This window comes from Rousettus aegyptiacus, unplaced genomic scaffold (assembly GCF_014176215.1).
Source record: "Rousettus aegyptiacus isolate mRouAeg1 unplaced genomic scaffold, mRouAeg1.p scaffold_m13_p_11, whole genome shotgun sequence".
Classification (NCBI taxonomy): Eukaryota; Metazoa; Chordata; class Mammalia; order Chiroptera; family Pteropodidae; genus Rousettus; species Rousettus aegyptiacus.
The window spans coordinates 21,925,313-21,945,260 of record NW_023416286.1 but is presented as its reverse complement, the minus strand read 5'-3'; the positions used below and the strand labels follow the sequence as shown (position 1 = coordinate 21,945,260).

The following is a 19,948-nucleotide window of genomic DNA, read 5'->3' as shown; positions in this document are numbered from 1 at the left end:
GTTTTATATATGATAATGGAATTACAGTTACATTTTATCAAAGTGCCATTACTTAATACTGAAATAGTTAAAAACTAAAAAAAGAAAAAACTAAAAAATGCTAATTGCTATCTCTGGAAATTATTTTAAAATAAGTCAAGAGCATTGGAGGTATGATGGATGAAACCATATTTTACACAATTTGATAATTATACATGGAGATCCATTATACTATTCTCTTTATGAATGTAGATGACGACTGTTCTGTAATAAAAAGAAAAAAAAGTTGTTTTTGAAGCTAATTTTTATGAGAGTAGCACTGCTATTAGGCTAAATATTCAAATATCACTCCACTCTGGTACACCTTTATAATGTTAGGTACTGATCTGTTGTAAGTGTGAATTGAAAGAAAATATTGGTTGAAAGAATCTGAGATAGTAAAGAAGTTGTGTATATAAGATAAAATATAATTTTAAATAGTTTAGTATATAAAGATGCAGAAGGATATAAGGTATAATTGATATGAAATATAGTCAGGGCTTTATTATAATAAGTAAAAAGTAGATGAGCTTAAAAGGGAATAAAAAACAGAGTCTGATGTCCTCATTTACTACTTGTCTAGTTAGAAGACCATTGCGTCTTCTGAGCCGTAACATCTTTTATAAAAAATGGTAATAAGCGTTCTTACCTCAGAGAAGTAAGTAGACTTTTGGTAATTTATGAGCGCTCCTAAACAATAAAATAAGGCTTAATACTTACATATCACTTACTATATTTTCGATATTATATTAACACATATCTACTCATTTAATTCTCACCGCAACCGTGTGAGGTTACGGTGAGAATTAAATGAGTAGATATGTGTTAATATAATATTTTTACTATAAGGTTTTAATGATGAAGAAATAAAAGCACAAGTATTAAATAAATCATTCAAAAACTAGCAGCTAGTATGTGACTGTGATGGGATACCGATTATACTGTCTCAAGAATCTGTGCTTTTTAACCAGATATGCGACATATAGCAAAATAACACGTAGTAGATGCTTAATAGATATTTTAAGGTTAAGCAGCAGTTGTTGATTTTAGTGGTAAGACGTGAAAATAAATTAATTTTATACTGTATTCATTCAGATCACCTCCACCCAAAATTATATCTTAAATTTGAAAAATTAAGATTGAAAATGTTCTATAATTTAGTTTCTTTTGGGCAGACTGTTAAATTGAGCACTTAAAATTTAACAATCCCTGTACTTAACACTGCACAGATCAGCTTAATTTATGATCACAGTAGCCACAGCAGCCAAAGAAGGTAGGAAATATTCTCCCTATTGAACAGATGAGAAAAATGAAATTAAAAGATGAGGAATAACTTGTCAGATATCATACACAGCTTATAACGATGAAAAAAACTTTTTTTCATGAAATGTGGTAGAGTTGACTCCAAAGTGCGCTTGGATAATTTTATTATCCAGTACCCCAAAAAGGAATGAAAAACTAGCTATTAATTTGTCCTTATTGTACGAAAATTTATAACAATATTACACTACACTTTCATTACAATCTTCTGAGAAAGGTGCTGGTCTTATTTTTCTGTATGATGAGGTTGAAGCTCAGTGAAATTAAATAATTTGCTCAAAAGCACACAACTAGTAGATTATAAAGCACATATTTAAACCTAGCTTGGCCTATCTTCAAAGTCCATGCAGTTGGCACTGTATCAAATACAGTGTTGCCTTCAGTCCCTTGAGACAATAACCAGCTACCCTAGTGTCTGGTAAAAAATGATCCGTTTCAGTTTTATATTTTCGTATAATGTTCCCTTTTGAAAAGCTATTTTCTTGAGTAGTGAATACACTTGATCTGGGCATTGTACTTCCAAGTGGAAAATGCGTTATGTTTAAAATATATTGTAGGTCTTATTTACTAGGTTTATAAACACGGATTGTTCATTTTCATGCTTGTTTCTCCTATACTAATGTTTATATTGTTCATAGACTCATGAACTGTACATTACCTGCGGTAAATCGGAATCTCCAAGTTTTTAAACCACATGAACAAAAAACTCACTAGGAGTTGAGTTGATATGGAAGAAAGTATAAAGGGATATTATCTCAATCTAGTTTTTAATGCACTACTTGAATAGTTATGGCAGTTTAATGCTGGGGATTGTTCTTATGAAGAAATGTGTCCACCTTTTCCTTGCTTTTTGACATAGGAAGCCTTCAGAATTAACTCAGTTTATTTCAGGAGGCATTAAACTTCTACCAGGTGCTCGTTTCTTCAGTGAGTCTAGGGAGTGGGCCTAAAAGAGATCTAAATTGTACTCTTTTCATTTTGGCAGCATCGTCTTAATACAGATAGAAAGATAAAGTTATAAAATATATTTTGATGATAGGGGCATGGAAGATTAAGATTAAATATACTAATTTGGAGCGGATTTAGGTGTGCAAGATTTAACAGAAGAAATGGAATTTGAACTGACTGGCTAAGGGGTAATTTCAGTATAAGGAGATACGGTGGGATCAGATTAGAAGGGCTTTCAATGCAAGGCTTAGAGAACATGCTTTATTACAAAGCAAATAAGAATCAATAGTAGACTTCTGAGCAAGGGAAACAATTTTATACAAGCCACATTTAAGTTAAGATTTAGTTATGGCAGTCTTATTTTTAGTGAATTGTGTCAAGGAGAGTTTATGAGCAGAGAGAATTATATTATATTTATCCATATGTCAAGTAATGAGATATGATGTGGAGGAGACAGTGGAACTGAGAAGAAAAATAGAAAAATAGACTGAAAATGAGAATAAACAGAATGCACCAATGGATAAGGAGAGAGAGAGAGATAGAGAGAGATAATTCCTATACTAATTAAGGCAACCATAAAGATACTGTAATAAAAATAATTAAACCCTCAAAGTGGCATAAAAAAAGTAAGAGAACATTTTTGGTTTAATGTCAATATTCTATGCTTCTCAGTGTCTCTGATCTGTGTGAGAAGTAGTTTCCTTCTTACTCTTTACTTTGCTTCCTCTAGGTTATTTTCTGCATCTGCATGATCTAATCCAGCTCACTTTCCTTAGTATGGGGGAAAGAGCATGACCAGGCCAAGAAATTTTCTTTTTAGCCAGTGAGACAGCATCAACCATAGTCCAGAGGTAAGAATGCCATCCCATGGCTATGCCTAGCTATGAGAAAGCCCAAGCCTTGGTTGTCTTTGCATTTATGTGATAGCTATCATTTTACTTCTCTAAATCTTGATATCTTTATTGGTAAATCAGTGTCTACATAGTTCCTAAGTTGTTTCTTTTTATTGGGAATATTTAAGGTAATTATTTCAAAGATGATTGTTAATATTTTAAAATGTTGTAAAAATGTTATTACCAGTAGTTAGCACATAGTGAGAAAAACAAAGTGTAAAGCAGCAAAATAGTGGAAAAGAAGAAAAAGCAAAATTGCCTTTTTGATAACGTTTTTTATTTTAAGGATTATTTGTTACTACCTACCCAAAGCTATCATAACCTATTAATGTCCTAATAATCAGTTTAAAAAAAAAAAAACGAATGAAAAACATCTTCAGTGCAGAATGTTAGTTGATTTAAAAAGCATGGCTTTAAAATTTAAGCACTGATATTAATGGATGCTTTTGATTTAATTACACTTAGCAAACATTTCCTAAAATTCAGTCTGTGCCCAAGATTTACCTCCTTCACTCTTTTAAGTGAAATTTTTCAGGGGAGATAACAAGGTAGCAGTTAACATTAAAGCAACACTAAACAACCATAGCCGACAAACATTAAAAAGGCATATCTATTTGAAAATTCCAAAGGGATTTTGTTGTAAGCATCTTGCATTTCTTCCTCATCTTTGTAGGTCATTTAATTTTTAATGGCTACGAATTTTCTGGATTCTGGTTTTTGAATTATAGATGCATATAATTGAGTATAAACACTTTTAAATTAAAATTTAGCAATTCCAAAATGTTTATCTGTTGGAATTGAGAGAGTGTATGTGTGTATGTGCGCACGTGCATGTGTTATGGTCATATACATTTGCTGTTTCTATGACAAAAATAACTCCTCATAAAAACACATTTTTATTTTTGAGGTTATCTGGGACAACACACTTGTTTATGTTCATTAGTTCCTATTTAGTATATCATTTTGAATATTTTCCTACTGTTTGTATTTATGTCTTCTTTCTATAAGAAAAGTAAACTCTTTGATGGCAGGAAATGGGTAATCAATTCTTGGTCTCCCATTGTATTAGGGAAATAGCATGTGCTTCATAAAGCTTTACTTTATTAAAGAAAATATTTAATGATATATAAAATACAGAAGAAATTGATATTTCAAGGCACATTTCAAATCTACTAGATAGCAAAACCCAACTAAAGGTATATGATGATAAAAACTGATATGTAAAATTAAACAAAAGCCACTCTGATAGAATTTTTAGAGAACAACATCAAATGCAAGCAGATTTAATTTATGTAAAATAACTTTTATAAATTAAAGTAAAATTTTAAAGAAATGGATAGGAGTCAAGATGGTATATTAGAAACTGATAGAAATCATATGAAAATAGGAAGCCTCGGAGCTATAAATAGTATGTCAACACATATGGGGAAAACTGGTGGCATGAAATCATCCCCAAGTTGTAAAAAAAAATAAGAAAATTTATGATTTTGAAAAAAGAAGTAATGATTATGTACATAATTATTATATATGTTTTTCCTGATTTTGAAGGCTGAGAATTAGTTTATGATATGCTTACTACTTCTAGAAAATGTGTCTTAATCAGAGGGTTTTGGGTTTACAAATGTGAGGAGAAAAACAGAAGCCTTAGGGCTGACCTTGGTTCATATTTGGGCTTTGACGTGGTGTACTACTTAAATACTTCAGGCAAGGTTTTTTTTGTTTTTTTTTTTTGTTTTTTGTCTTTTGTTTTTTCACATCTCTAAGGTTTTTTTTTTTTTTTCTTTTTTTCCAAGACTGGTAATATTATTTATCTGAGTTTTTCTTTTTCTGTATTTTAAAAGCAAACAATTTCATTAGGTTTAAATGAGATGACATGCAAAGTACATTACAATGTGTCTGGCACATAATAAATTTCTGTGTTAAAGTATAAGGAAATATTATTATGATGTGAATAAAAAAGAATAATGTTGTAGTTATGGAAAATGATAAAGCACTACTGCTTAAAACTGATAATAAAGTAAAAGTTCATCAGCATATAAGTAAATATTATATAGCTGTTCAATGCTGGGTGCAAAGATTTGCTCATTATTCATTCAGCAATGGTTCATTTAGCATCTGTTTCGTATGAGGCACTGTTCTCTGTGCTGGTGACAGAGCAGCTCGCAAGCAAAGTCCCCATTCTTTAAAGAGATCTGGGGGCTGGGTGGGGTGGAGCTCATCTGCGAAGAAGACATACCTTGTCCTCAGTGAGTTGTCTAGCAGAACACTCTTACACAGGTTTCTGTACCAGAGTACAATCCTACAAGATCAAAAAATGGGGCCCACAGGGACTAGCTCTCCTCATCAAGGGAAAAATCTAGACACACTATATGGGAGCCTACATATTCTTTAGGTCATTGTCTATGGATATTATTTATGCATCCAGACCCAGATTTTCTCTTCAACATGATTTGGTTGACTATTTCTGGTCACTTCCCCTTTACATGAGGCTGAGATCCTTTGGTATTGTCTCTTTCTGGACATTATCATGACTAAATTTTGAAGACATAACAGGTAGACTGCCTGAAGTCCTTTTCCTACTTTAGCAATGAAGTTAGCATCTGCTTTCAAATGTCCAGTCAATGGGCAACCTGGAGAGCTGATGTGGTGTCAATCAATTTCCTCCTCACTTATCTTATTTTCCCACCCAACTGAATTTCCCAAAAATAGTTTCATCTCCACATGCTTTACTAATTGTAGTATTGTGGACTACAGGTTATATAGCAAGATGCGCACTTCATAGGATGTTCTGAGAATTACCATGAAATCATGCATTCAAAGTACTCTCGGCACACAGGCCAGCACAGTGGTTTCCACATTTGTCTGCACTTTAGAACACCTTGGTAGCTTTGAAAAAGACTGAGGCCTTGTTTCACCAGCAGAAATTGTGTTTTAATTGGTCTGGGGTATGACTGGGGTTTTGGAAGTTTTAAAAGATTTCTAAGTAAGCCTGAAGTTCATAGATTTATGGGAATCATTGACCTAGCACCTAATAAATACTCCTCAGGTTAGCTATTCCTACTCCCAGATATACTTTTATGAAAGCTATGGTACTATAGGCATGGCATGCTGATTTCAATATCTCACATGTATTTTCAATGTTACATACAACGCATGCTATAAAAACAAGTATTTTTGTATATCTGTTAAGGTAAATTACAACACACACTTTTTTAAAGTACCGTGAACATGTACTGTGAAACTTACCCTACTAATCATATCTTTTTCTATATTGAAATAAAAAAAAAAAAGCAAATCATGGGTACAACAATTATAGGCAGTTCAAGAGCTGACTTTGCACAATGTCAACAAGCAAAAAGATGTGCTGAAGCATTCAGTAATGATTTGCAAGTCAGCAAACAGTGATAGCAGTTGCTTTATAGGTGGAGGAAAATTGTACCTCATTTTCACTCTCAGGTAATAAATGTGTTTAATTTATTTCCCATTGTAAACGTGCAAACGATCATTAGACTTAAAAAAAGAAAATAGTCCCTATGTCATTCTTGTACATAAATTGATGTAAATTAACTGATTAGAAACATGGATGCCCTGGGTTACCCTAAATAATCAACAGGGCTGTAGCAAGAATAAAATCAGAGGTTAAGAATTCAAAGATAAACTAAGAGGTTTACTTACCCAATTGTTTCACATGGCAGAGGAGAAAACCCTTTATCAAAGTATCAGCAACTTTTCTAAGGTCACAATAAGATCTAGTAGGAGAATACAGAATTGATTCCTTCTATTTGCCAAACCGTTGAGCTTTTTGATTATGTGATGCTGACTTCCTGGAAAATGAGCTACTTTGGATGCCAAGGCCTAAAAGTTCAAAACTAGATTCCTTAAAATCAGAGAAGAAAATTAATCCATTAAGATGATGTCAAAGCAAAAATTGCACTGAAAAGTAAAACAGGCAAGAGAGACTTAAATGGTATATATAGGTGTTTGCAGGCACGCTGAGGTGAGAAGCAGAACACAGACCATCTTTGTTTGCTTTATGTAAATTGGCTTCACACAGAGGACAAGCTACTGGTCTCTAGTAGTCTACAGCTCCAGCAAGGTTCCTGACAGGCTCCTGCTCTCCCACAGAGACTGGGAGATAGGAGCACTAACTTCCTTTACGATTTCCTTTCAGAGGAATGGCTCCCAGGTCCTTGAGAAAGATATCTCTGGATTTTATACTTGGCAAGAAGCTTTTTAAAAGATTTATTTCTCAGAAGGAGCAGAGAAAGAATGGGCACAAGTTTAAGAAATAAAGTAACACAAAATTTTTAATTTTTAAAGAGGCAGTGAATTGTATATTGAAGTTTCTAACATCTCTCCTCTACCTGAGCCTTAAGTAAAACATAATTTTTGCTATAACTGTGGCGAAAAAAAAAAATTGGACAGTTACAAGTTTTCCAGAGTAAATGCTCTCAGAAAAGGGAGATCAGGGGCTGGGGATCAGGAAGAAGCATGTCTAAAGTTTAGTCAAGCCAAGGCAAAGATTAGACATTTTTAGACAGGAGAAATTTTTTCTTTCAATTCTTAATGATATATATATATATATATATATATCTCATTAAGAATTGAAAGAATGATATGTATATATATTTTTAACTGTTCACATCAATTTTATTATTTGATTTTCACAACAAATTATGAATTCTCGGCAACAAAAATGATGCTTATTTAGTGGGTATTGAGTATTAAGACATAAAAATGTTAACAATCTTAATAAGTTTTAAAATTGACAAGTAGAAGAGCCAGTATCAGTCATGGCCACTCTAAGCCCAATGGCTAGAAGTCTTCAAAATAGCTAAAGATACTGTTGGTAATTTTGAGTATTTACTATACTAGTTTGTATATGAGTAAAACATGGCTTATTAGCATGCCAGACAAATCAAATCCTAGCATTGATTTACTGCAAATGCTAAAAATAATCTTAAAAGTATTATCTACATCTAACTTATCTAATATGGTAGCCACTAGCCACATGTGGCTACTGAGTATATGAAAAGGGAAAAGTCTGATTGAGATGTGTTATAACTATTAAATATTTATTGAATTTTAAAGTCTTAGTATGATGCAAGGAATATAAAATATATCATTAACTTTTCTTTCTAATTGACTAAATGTTGAGATAACATTTTGAATTTACTGAGCCAAATTAAATATAATATTGAAATTATTTTCACATATTTCTTTTGTTCTTTAATTATCCTACTAGAAAATTTAAAATTCCATATGTGACTCACATTATTTTTCTATTGTACAACATTGATTTAGGTAATTAAATAAATATTTAAAAATTAAATAAAGTTTGTCATACAAAATTACTTAGAGTTTGGAAAACATGTTAAATAATCTTGTGAATGTTTTGGAAGCTATGACACTAGTAGTCCATTTAAATGAAAATAACAATTTACATTTGCAGTTGAAGAAAATCTAATTTGAAATGTTTGGGTATTTCAAAACTGATTTTTTTGATGAAACATTATGATGAAATGATTCAAAAAGCTTTACACATACAAAAAGCAACTTCAGGAAAGGGTGGCAGGGAAGTCCTTATGCATGGTCACACAAAGTCTCAGACCAAGAACGCACATATACAGAAAACAGCTGCTAGAGGTGATCCTTGCGACATTTGTTCTTTAGCACAGAATAAAAGGTGCTCTGCAAATGCAAACGAGAGATGCAAAGATGAAAAAGGCATCATTTACAGTGCTCTAAAGTTTTAAATACTTGTTTCAGACATGCAGCTTTAGTCAGGACCTTGAAAGAGAGATTAAAGCATGCGCATGTTAAATAAATTTCTATGCGATACACCAGTCATTTCAACATATTAAACATGATACTCTTATACCCTTATAAAAATGAAATACGTCTATAAAATTGATAATCTTGATTCCATCTTCAACTGATTTTATCGTGTTTTTTCTTTATTTTTTTCAAGTAAAAATTATAATGGTTTACAAATGTTAAACTTTCAACAAACAAACAGCCCAATGAATGAGCAAAAGATTTAAACAGTTATTTTACCAAAGGTATAGGGATAGGAAGAAAATTTGTGAAAAGATGCTCAACATCATTAGTTATTAGGAAAATATCAATTAAAACTGCAATGCAGTACCACTACAACACTTATTAGAAAGGCTAAAATTAAAATGACTGATTTTATTAAGTGTTGGAGAGGGTGTGAAATAACAGAAACTCTCATACAGCAGGGAATGTAAAAGGATACAACCCCATAGGAATATAGTTTTACTCTTAATGTTGAAACACACCTACCATGTCAGTCCTAAGGATTTACCCAATAAACATGAAAAGTGTATGTCCATACAAAGACTTGTACACAAATGACCAAATTAGCTATAAGCTATATTTATAATAGCCTCAAACTGAAAACAACCCAGATGTGCATCAACGGGTGAATGGACTAAAAAAAAAAAAACTGGTCCATCAAACAACAGATGCTACTCAGCAATAAAAAAGAATGAACAAATGATAGATGCTACAATATGGATGATTCTCAAAATAATTATGCTGAGTGAAAGAAGCCAGATTTCAAAAAAAAGTTAATTCTGTATGATTCCATTTACATAAAACTAAAAAAAAAAGTAAATTAATTTACTGTATTATAAAGTAGAAAGATTGCCTGGAGACAGAGGCTGGGAACTAATAAGAAAGAAGAATTACAAAAGGGCAAGAGCAAATATTTTTGTGCAGTGAATATGTCAGTATACAGATTTTGATGATAGAGTGATAGTTGCATATATATGTCAAATTTATCACATTATGCACTTTAAGTATGTGCTGTTTATGTTAATTACAATTCAATAAAGCTTTTAAAAATGATAGAGTAAATGTTTGAGTGTGCAGCTGTGGGAGCCAGATAGTTAATATATAGTTACCGTAGTGACCTAGAAATATAATATTTTGTAGACATCCAAATTTATAATATGTCTTAATAACAAATATACTTTGGAAATTGTGGGAGAAACATTTTGAATTTTAAACCATATATACAGTTTGATGTTTTTATTTGAAAGAGAGCAAGGAATCTAAATCTAATTTTATTGAGTGTAAGAGAGTACTGTGTTAATTGGGTCACAGTTTCTCAATAGCTTTACATCTTTCTCAGTCCAGTCACACTTGCCAAAAAATACAGTAGTATTAGTAGCATAATGACTTAAATATTCTCATAAGGTTAATGTATACTTCATGGTTAAAGGAAATATTATTCTGTACTTCACAATTCCATATTTTATTTGCACAGGAAAATGTTATTTGTGAGATTTAAAAAAAAAAAACAATTGAAAAGTCATCAAGTTCATCAAAATGGTTTATTCAGAACTTCATAAAATTTGAAAGCCTTAGCCTCCAATTATTACCAACAGTGTCCAGTAAACATTTATTTGAAATAAATAAATTAATTAAAAATATACAAGTAGAATCACAAAATGTCTCCTCTGTCCAGATTGCCTTCCTATATACCACAACTAAGAAATCATTTTCTTCTAGCTTTCAGACATTCATATCAGGAATCATTTTCTCAGGGCAGCCTCCCCATACCAATATCATGTCCCTTAACTGTTCATGTTCCACTTCTGTGTGTGTCGTGCAGTCATCTGTATAAACGTGTTCTATATATACAGCGCTGAGCCCTTCCATTTCGATTATCCATTAACTGGTCTATCTTACCCATTAGACTTTTAAGATCCTAAGAGAATGTGATGTGATATTTTCACATAATCCTAGTCTAAAATCTGCTATATGGTAAGTATTTAATAAAGCGTTCACAAAATTGATCATTGAAGGGGGTCTATGCTTGGTTTCTAGCAAATCCTGATAAATCCCTCTTATTCCACATCTCTCTTTTTTTCTACTATATCTACTCTATAAATCTAAGTAAGCTTACATAAAATGCTGAGGTTCTAAATGTTCCCAGCTGATCTATTCAGGTGATCTTAATCAATCTGTCACAAAATCCGAACAGAAACTACAATTATGTCGTATACTATAAGCTTGATAGTATCAAGATGAGATACCACAAATTGCTTGAATAAATCAAATGAAAGAGCCATATGGAGTGTGGATTCTGATAGTAATTCAATCGTTAAACTAGAGCCACACATTGATTTTAACCAATCTTGATGAGACACCAAAATTGTTTCATTTTATTCATGTGCTTATGATTCAGCCATAACCAGATTGGATTCAATAAATTCTAGTTGGATTAAATTTTGTACAAGATAAATACACTGCATTGCCTATTTATTTAATTCAAAGAAATGCTTACTGGACAATTTGTATTTGAAAATAATGTCTCGATGGAGAGTTTTATAATAGGACTGACTGGCTCTGGAGCGGGGTTGCAGAGCTCCTGTAGGTTGTTCAATTATGTAGCATGAATGTGCAGATTTAGGAACAGCTCATTTTTAATCAACATTTTATTTCAAGTATTTTTGAGTATTTACTTTATTCAAATTCTATTCTAGTGCCTGGAAATAAATGGCAAATAAAGTCAAGCTCTATTTCTTTCTTATGAAGACAATAAATGTCAACCAAATAATCACATAAACAAGGGCGGTGGGGACTGAGTTGCAACAGTGAACCAAACAAGAGATAAACCTACTAGAAAAGCCTATGATAGAGGCATTCAATCTACACATGGAAATCAGAAAAAGGGTCCTCTGAAAAAGTGATGATTAAGCTGAGATAGGAAGAACACAGACATTAACTAGAAAAAGAGAAGGAAAGACCATTCTAGGTAAAAGAAACAGGAGGTGCACAGGTATGGCAGGAGGGAGCACTGTAAGGGTGACCAGAGGAAGGCCAGCATGTCTGTGGAAATGCAACAGGAAGAAAGGAGTGGTAATAGAAGAAGCCCCTAAATAATAAAGAAAGAACAAGGCTTTCTTTGTAATTATAAAAATGAGATAGAGTGTTGCTGAATTATGGAGAATGGGTTGGGTGGGATGAAGTGGAAGCTAATCATCAATTGTGAGGCTGTTGTTATTATCTAGATGAGAGATGATTGAATTTTGACCCAGCCTGGTGGTAGTAGGTGGGAGGGGAGAAGAATGGATTAGAAATTAATTTAGAAGGTCAAATGGACTGGATAGTGGTTTGGATAAGGTGGGAGTCTCCAAATTTCAGACTTGTACAACTAGATAAATGATTCTTTATTCACTGATAGATGAAGTCTTCAAAATAACCAGTATTTTCTGACTGGTTGGAGGTGGAATGGTACAGTAGGTTCATCTTTAGGTATGTTGAGTTTGAGATGCCTTTGTAGATATAAAAGTTGATATAGACAACTGGGTGGAGAGACTGGAGCTCAGAGGATGGTTAGAGACAGTCAGGATCTTTCTTTATTTAAGTTATAATTGAAGACAGATGTGTGGATGAATTCAGCTAAGGAGAAAGAAAAGAATGAGTGAAATAAGATAAAGATGGACATAGGAAAAAGTTAATGAAAAATGAGAATCTGCACACCTTGGGAAGATAGACTGGAGATGGCACACAGGTTAGAGGTTCTATAAATTTGCACTTGAAACTGTAGGTGTTAAACCTGTGATGTTAATTAGGAATACCAAAACTCAACCCTACAGGTGAATTGGGTTTTAATAAAATCACCAGGTGATTTAAATGCATATTAAAGTTTGAAAAGTGCTACTCTCTAACATTCCATGCTATGAAGTAAAGAATGTACAGTTTACTCATTCCACTCCCAACAAGACTATGCTAGTTAAAATGAGAGACTGACTTTAAATTTTGTATTCCTGGAGTTAAGTACAGTGCCTTGCATGTATTAAAGTCTTAATAATTGAGTAATAAATAAATACAAAAATGGGAGAGAATCAAAAGTGATTAAAAGCATCTTTTTCGATCCACCACTTTTTTCTTTACAGCTTTTCACAAGTTGAAATATACCTTTATTTAACTTTTACCTTGATTATAGTTTAAATTCTGTATCTTTTTGTCATTTATTCCCTTACCTTCATATAGTATATTAAAATACTTCTGATTTCACTACACTTATCTATGTTGGACAACACATCTCTTCTCTGCTATTTACTTAAAACAAATAACCTCAAATCTATTTAGAGCAAGTACATGTACATTAATATTGCTACATTTTATTTTTTTTAATTTGGTATTTTTATATGAGAAAATCAGTAATAATATTATGCATTGCATGTTTTGAGTGTTGGTGGCAGCATTCTAAAGGTTTCTTAATCTAAAATGGTCTGTCATTTTAGTTTTTGTTTCTTCTTTGATTCACAAATTATGGAGCAGTGTCTTTTTAATTTTTCTTTTAATTTTAAAATTTTAATTTGAGATTATTATCATTAGATTTTCTGTGGTGTAGTTGGAGGTTCTATCTTGAAAGGTGTCTACTTGTTAGAATTTATCAAGACTTAAATTATGACATAGTATATGATAAACTTTAATACAACTATGAGCATTAGATTATATTCTTTTACTGTTCTAGAACTAAAATATTATAAATCGAGATCTTGGCATTAGTACAGATTATAGAAATTGTTGGTCATATTTAAATTCTCTATATTCTAGAATAATCTATTCATTTATAAAAAAAAAGTTGTATTATTTTCTCTGATTAAGACTATGGTGCTTTAATCTCTTCCCTAGTATTGCTAGCAACTTTTCATTTCTTTTATATTGTAATGCATTTGCTAGATGCATAAAGACTTGGATTATCACAGAATATCCTGCTCATATCTATTTTATATTCTGGCCTAAAATTCTACATTTTAAAATAAAAATTATGTATTATTATTGGTGTTTATTTGCATTTTTTAAGTTTAATCATTCAGGGCTTCTCCTTTATTTTCAAACTTTCTTGTCATTTTTTTTTTTTTTCAAGTGTATGAGCCTCTAACCCCAATGAAAAATAGCATGTAGCTCTTGGGATTTTACTCTAGAAAAAATGAGTGGCTAGAGTTAAACATCTCACCTACCATTTTGGTGAGCCAGATTTGAGCGAAGCCATTGAATAAGAGATATTAAATGAGTTAGTCATAATCAAGTCAACTTTTGTTATTAACCGGCTTTACCTTGAATTCTAAGAACTATGACATGGATAGTTTTTCTCAGTGGGTCCCCTCCTAAGATTATCTTGATAGGCTATATTATCTCCCCACTCCCAATAAACAAATTGTTTGACTTTTAGTATATAAAAGATTACTCCAGGGCTAACAGACAGAGGTGTGTCTTCTCCTGGGTGGATTAGAGCTGAGTTCTTCCTCTGAATAACCAGAAAAGAATTGATTGGCATTGGTGTTCATGAGCTTCATTTTGTTTGAGGGACAGTGAATAGTGGTGACAGTAGAAAAGGCTAGCACAGCTTTCTAACCCACTTTTACATGTTCATCAGTAGTGGGTGCTGTGGAACCCCACCAGATCCTGTCTTCCGGACTGTCTGAAACATTTATTCCTCTAGGTCTGGGAGTATTAGGATTTGCGAGTTCTCATTAAATTCTTTTTTGAGAATTGCTCTGGATTGAAGTGAGCTTTTTTTTTTTTTTTTTTTTTTTTTTTTCCTGGAGGCAACCTATGCCCAATAACTACTTAGAGCTAGATTATAAAGAACCATCCACCTTGCCTTAATTTAAAACAATGCCTCAGGGCCATCTCAACTCCAGAGCTCCCTGTGAGATTGGCTGGTTTCAAATCTCCTCTGCCCAATACTGCTTTCTGTATTCTCTGCAAGTGTTGATCCTTAGATTTTTCACAGTGAAATTTCTACGTGTACGTCTTTATCTCAGAGCCTGTTTTTTGGGTAAACTGGCAAGCAACACCATCTCGACAGAAATATGAAGCCAAAGAAGTCTAAGCAGTGCATCTTTCTGATTTCTAGTGGTGAGAAAGTTCCTCTGTATAAGGTGGGTCATCTCAGTGGGAATAAGAAGTGAACAGCAAAGTTTATGTCAAGGCACCATTGTGGTTACATGTCTCATGATATTATGACTTATCGGTGTCCACTGTAATGAGTTAATGTGTTGTGTATTGCAGTTTGGCACAATGAGGCCAAATCAGGGAAGAGAGTTTTGATTAGTTGACCAAGCAGTTACGATGGTGACAGAATCACAGAGTGGGAGAAATTTGTGTGGGTAAGGTGCTTCGATTAAACCAAACCATTCAGTTTACAGATATGTATGGCTTACTCTATTTCTTCAATGTGGGGTTTATAGAGAAATTTATTTCTGTAAATTTTGCATAGGTTAAAGGAAAAGAGTTTATTTACTCCTGTAACCTTTAGAGAATCCATGTGCTGTCATTGGGGGATGCTATTGAACAATTTAGAAGAACTTATTTTGTGGGGGATAAGAAGAATGATAGGTGAAAATTTTTACTTAAGAAAGCACTGGAAAGAAATGAATTTGAAAGAAAACATGAGTGATCTCTGCAATAAAAGAATAAACAGTATCTTAAATAGTTGACACTGACAAGGGCTGAAAAGGATGAACTGCCTGAAAGTATTTTCCCTACATTTCCTTAAATTTTAACAATTAGCAAGTAATTTCCTTGAGCTGGCTTGAATTTCAAAAGAATATCATTTTGAAAATTAGAAAATGAATTTATACTACTTTTGGAATTGTTATTAATTTGTCAATCTACTTCCATTTTGTCATATGCATACATTAAATCATTTTTTTATTACATACTTACTGAGTACTTAGTATATGCCTTATACTGTGGGAAGCTTATTTGCTTAATTTTCTACTCTCTGTAAGTTTTAATTATGATTTAAATTTTTTAAAAAATGTGAGCTTTGGCTTTAGTAAAGGAATATAAGAAAATTATGTTTTCAAAACAATGGCAGAGCATGAGGCATCCTGGGATTATGAATTGGACATTAAACAGTGAGTAATTCTGAGTAGTCATTAGGCAGCAAAAGACTATAGAGGTTAGGCCTAGAGATTTGAAAAGAGGTTCTGCTTGCCAGAGAAAGGGCTATGTAGTATGATGGAATCCACAGAATGTACACATTATTACAGGCTTTTTGTACTTAGGAGATTCAGAATTATTTATTTTTGCAGATAATCAAACTAAGATACAGATAAATGAACAGACATGACAAATTTATGTTGCCGTTTAGTACAGAAATGGAATGAGATGCAAAATCAAACTTTTAGTTCAAGAATTTTCCAACTCTGCTAACTTGTTCCTCCTCCTATTTCACAATTTTGCCTAGAGCAAGCCCTGAGGAGACCTACATTTTACTAGAACAGGGCTAATCCCCTATTGCCAGTGACATTTTATATGGATTTTCTTTCTTTCTTTTTTTTTTTCATGTCCACAATGGAAAAGAACAAACTGTTCTCACAATATATAGCAGAAATTATTCAAGCTCTCTTGTTCTGAATCTTTCTTACCTCTTACGAATTTCTTTTGTACTTGAGACACTTGCCCAAGTACAAACATCATTTGTGGCATATTCCATTATGTTTAAACATACTGTTTAAATAATTATCTTTGTGCCAACCTTTCGCATAAAACCCAATTGATATAGCATTTACTTCAATGACTAGAGATTGTGTTGCTATTCTTATTCATTACTATGTCAAATATACCAAGAAGAATTTTCCATATTTTCAAATTGGAAAATATTTTCATATTTTACTAATGAAATCCAGAGAAACCCATAAATGCCAAACTAGATAAAGCTGTGTATTTTTAAAATTAGTATTTGATAACATTCTATAATGTTTATTGTATCTATAAATAAAAATAGAATACTAATTCATTTTCTTGTGTGCATGATAGGTCATAAATTGCACAGACATATATGTAATGACCTTCATTTGATATTTTTTCTTTTCTAGTATTTCTTGTTAGGAAAGGTAATGGCTATTAACGTTTGAGGCAATATGTCTTTTCTTAATCTCATAGTACATTATACTGAGGAATAAAAAATATAAACTATTATCTATATGTGAAACCCTCATCCCTTGGGGGAAGAAAGACTGGGGAAAATAAATCAGAAACTGAGAGATATATAATTCATACACCATTTTGGGAATTCAAAGACTCAGTGTCGAAGGAAGCAAAGGAATAAAACTTTTTCTTCCCTGCCCTTCTCCTTGTCCTTCTTTCTGTCCTTTATTTATTAAATGCTTGTCACTAGGCCTTGAAAATTTGCAGCCTAACTAGAGACACATAAATAAAATAACTAAAGGATGGTATAAATGCTCTAAATTAGGGATAAGAAAGTATTCAGAAACCCAAATAATTTACAGAATAGACCACAATGGTTTACTCCATTGTGACTGCAGCTAGAGAGTAGTTTAGGGCTTATGGCTATGCACGTTGAGGGCCAGCTTTAGTGTTCTGCGTTGGCCAGTCTCGTTATGCCTAACTACTTCTACCACTTGTGAGAATCTTCTCTCTATGCTCTTGCTCCTCCTGTGATAACATTTGTAATATACATTCTGCTCTGAAGTCGCCCTATGACTTTTCGCATTTGAATCTAAAAACCAACGCATTTCCCAAGGTGTTTCAGGAAAGATCACTTCCTATAGCCAACAACTTCGTCAGTAAGTAGTCCATTTGACTCTAGGCTGTTACTTAGGGTTAAGAGAGATTTACTAACTGATAAGAATATTGATGAAAAGAAAATAATAGAACAGGAAAGGTCAGTAGATTATTTAAGCTCGTTAAGAGACATAAAGTACCCAGATATTAAAAGGTATAATTCAGTGCACTTCAGGCACCACTGAAGCATTGATTCAGACTTTGCTGCCAAAACTGCTTACCGTTAAATTGGTAAGCAAGTAAAAGGACATCCATGGATAAGCAATAATGCACTCTATTCTTTGACAAAATCTAAAACTGTTTTTGCAATTTCTACTTGAAATTGTGTGTGTGTACCATTTCCTTGGAATAGGAAGGTGATATTCCTGTTTCCTTCTGAGTGGGTATATTCTACTTTCAATGGCTACGAAGTTCTATATTCACAGCACTGAACCACCTGCAGGGTGTGTAAAATATTATTATTAATTTTTAAACTGACAGAGCAGACAACAATAGCAACTGATTGACGCTGTATAAATAGACATCTTTGGCTCTTTCTTGCACAGCATAGAAGTGGTTCAGTATTTTTGACCACTGATTAATCAGGTAATGTATTGTATTATGACTTTACTATTTCACATTGATGTCTCAGTAGTGTTCAAACTTCTGAGACAGGGATGAACTAATTTTCCTTACCCTCCGGTACTATACAATTTCTAGCTCAGAAATTTGACTATTACAGCTGTTCAAGAAGACAGTGAAGCTTCTGTAAAATGAAGATGATTTTCTCCAATTGCTTGCAGTGGAGTTAAACAGAGAGTCATACTTTGTAAAACTTTTAGTATATGAAAATCTGACTGACAATATTTTCTTAGAATCACTGCATCTTAGCATTATTTTTCCTGCTCTCAGAAGTGCTCCTTTGGGACAAGTCCTAATATCATCAAAGAAAATGGAGGAAGCAACTTGTGTTCCATGGTATCTTAACCCATGGTTAAAAATAAGACGATTGAACCAAGCAAATCATGGAATTTTATTATAATGCAACTGATCTGGTCATTAGAAAGTCTATATTGTAGTGCCGTTTATGAAAAAAAAAAATACTATGTTCTCTCTCAAAAGCTCTGGAAAAAATGTTATTTATGGATAAGTAAGTTGATATCTTGAAAAAAACTTTAAGGAAAAATTTCACCATAATTTGGTTGTGCACATGTATTTCATTCTTCACCTCTATAATCTAGAAAATCTCATTGCTTCTTTACTATTATAGGACTGATTTGGCAACCATGTAAAACTAAAGGGTACTGAAATGACAGCATGAGCTCTGTAATGAAAAGATTTTGGAAAACATTTGATTGGTTGCTTAGTTCCACAATAATCAGTTAAAACTGGCATTCGCTTCAGGGCATGCTCTAAGATCAGGAAAAGCTAATTATCTTCTCCCCATGTTTTGCCTCTACTCTCCTTTTCTGAAAATGTGTAGTGACTCTTTATTTGGAGTTAAGCCTATTTTCAAGTACAACCAGGTAGATGGTAAAGAGAATGAAACACCAACCGATAGAATGAAAAAATAAATAATCACATAGAATCTTTAAAATATAATGTAAGAACAGTTCGTCTTGAATGGACCATGTTTTGTTCCAAAACATATGTATAGTAATAAACTTAAGTGTTTAATGATGACTCTTTTTGCTGCTGTGGGCAGATACTGAAAAGAAGAACCTGAAAGCCCATACACAGATATCAGATTTTTAAAAATGTAGACATTCTCCATTAGGTATTGTTAAATCATTTATTCTACCCCCCCCCCCAAATTCTATGTTTTTAAGAAAAGATTAGGCACACATATTGTAGGCAACATTGGATTCACTCATTAATTTGGGGGTTATTTCATGTACTACATCTTTGGAAAGTATTGTCTGCTAATTTTGAGTGTTTTCTCTGTCTCACTCCCACTGCACCAAAATCAATATACTGGTCAGCCAAACAAAGAAAACGTTTTTATCACCAGTTATAAAGGAATCATAAATATGTAGTCTAAATTCAATTGTACCTCTTTCGTATCAATATAGATATAATGATTTCCTAATGAATTGTCATATTTATGGACCCCTAAGTGAATAACTTCTGATATTTGTCAGACTTCTGAAACATTTATGACTTTTTGCTATTATATTTTGGTTGTATTTTTTGAGGAAAAAATGTCT

At 32.6% G+C, this 19,948-nt stretch overlaps 1 protein-coding gene and 1 pseudogene across 2 annotated transcripts in view; one reads left to right on the top strand and one right to left on the bottom strand.

Annotated features, from left to right (window-relative positions):
* Positions 1–19,948, top strand: part of SGCZ (sarcoglycan zeta) — a 781,719-nt gene that overhangs the window by 186,980 nt on the left and 574,791 nt on the right. The window contains exon 1 of one of the 2 annotated variants that reach the window (XM_036228608.1): positions 842–3,137. The exons of the other annotated variant lie outside the window; for it this stretch is intronic. The gene's annotated coding sequence lies outside the window, so the exon portion shown is untranslated. Of the gene's footprint in view, positions 1–841; positions 3,138–19,948 lie in introns of those variants that run through there. 2 annotated transcript variants of the gene reach the window in all.
* The window catches only part of LOC107502673, a 76,995-nt pseudogene that overhangs the window by 55,433 nt on the left and 1,614 nt on the right, over positions 1–19,948 (bottom strand).